Source organism: Schistocerca gregaria, chromosome 8 (assembly GCF_023897955.1).
Source record: "Schistocerca gregaria isolate iqSchGreg1 chromosome 8, iqSchGreg1.2, whole genome shotgun sequence".
Classification (NCBI taxonomy): Eukaryota; Metazoa; Arthropoda; class Insecta; order Orthoptera; family Acrididae; genus Schistocerca; species Schistocerca gregaria.
The window spans coordinates 69947796-69949541 of record NC_064927.1 but is presented as its reverse complement, the minus strand read 5'-3'; the positions used below and the strand labels follow the sequence as shown (position 1 = coordinate 69949541).

General features: G+C 46.2%; 1 pseudogene; it reads left to right on the top strand.

The window, feature by feature from the left end:
* Positions 1-964: 964 nt before the first annotated feature.
* On the top strand, positions 965-1082 carry LOC126285694 (5S ribosomal RNA; annotated as a pseudogene).
* Positions 1083-1746: the final 664 nt, after the last annotated feature.

Genomic DNA, 1746 nt, shown 5'->3' with positions numbered 1-1746 from the left:
TTTCTATCGGACTTGTTAGGGTAAACACACGCGCACACACACACACACAAGTACACAGAACAGCAGTAGCAGTGACTTCATGTTTTGGCGTTGACCTGTTCTCCGCTCGGCAGAAACAAGTTCATGGTCAGAACCAATGTAAGGCCATCTGTTTTGTTATGAGCAGCTAGTCACAGTGTTTCTCTAGGTCCTCTTTATTCTTAAACTCGGTTAAGTTCTTGTCCATGTTCCTTTATTAGCTGAGACTGATCGTGCTGTCATCTGCGGTCTACGAGAGGTACTCGTACTGTTAAATCCTCACCTCGAAGAAATGATACTCCGTGACGGTGTTAGCCCTTCAATACGACGCACTTTACACATGGATGGATGACTTGGCGGAAATACTGGTCGTACAAGTCTGCGTTCTGACTGTTAAGCAGACGGTCGTCATTCAGGAAAAGCCTGTCATGCAGTGGTTTCTTCATCCGGTGCTGAGTCCACACGTTTGCACTGCTTGCTTTTCTCCTTTGTCGAGAGCCGTAGTGATACACCCAGCACTCGTCCAGTGTGATAAGGCGGCTAAATAAGTCACGTGCATCGGTCTGACTCAGTTGTAACATTTCCGTTGTTGTCTCGGTTCGGAGGCTTCTTTTTATGGGTACGGGCTTTTGTGGAAACCATCAGGCGAAGACTCCTCCACTTTCAAAATTTCAGCGTTTGCCACTGTAGTTGATTGAGATCTTAGAGAGGCTTAGGTGGCTACTAAATGAAGCTGTAACGAAACGTGCTGCCCTTCTTTGGATTTCCTCTATTTCCTCTATAACTTCCATCTCGTGCAAATCCCAGACTGACAAGCAATATTCATACTGGTTGAACGAGGGTTTCGTAAGCTACTTCCTTTGAGGATGGACTACAATTCCTGAAGATTGTTCGTATCACTTTAATGCATACTTCTAGATATTTTGTTGGCGTGACTACTTCCCGAGCCAACGGCCTTGCCGCAGTGGCAGCACCGGTTCCCGCCAGATCACCGAAGTTAAGCGCTGTCGGGCTGGGCTAGCACTTGGTTGGGTGACCATCCGGTCTGCCGAGCGCTGTTGGCAAGCAGGATGTACTCAGCCATTGTGAGGTAAACTGAAGAGCTACTCGATCGAGAAGTAGCGGCTCCGGTCTCGGAATCTGACACACGGCCGGAAGAGCGGTGTGCTGACCACATGCCCCTCCGCGTCCGCATGCAGTGACGTCTGTGGGCTGAGGATGACACGGCGGCCGGTCGGTACTGTTGAGCCTTCATAGTCTTTCGGGGGGAGTTTAGTTTTTTCTTAGGTTGCTTCCCGTGACTGTTCTGAAATTGTGTACCTCTGCCTAGTTATGCGCAATACTTTACGTTAGTTTATATTGAGAACGAACTGCCAGTACCTACACGAAATGTTGACCCTCTCCGGATTTTACTGCATATCGCTGCAATTTTCTAGCGGTGCCTCTTGTCTGTATACAACAGCATCGTCCTCAAAAAGCCTCATGGAACATCCGGCGTTATCCTGTAGGACATTTATGTACATTTTAGGGTTATATTTTTATAAGTACCCTCGCATTAATGTTATTTAAAATGATTTACATTATAACGCAACACTCTTATCGTTACAGTCACCACAGGAGATTCGGGAAATTAATCTACTATGACAAGTAACGAAAAAGGAGTGAAGAATTCCACACATCTTTTAATGTGAAGAAATACACGCGAACATAAAATTAAAGAAAACGTTA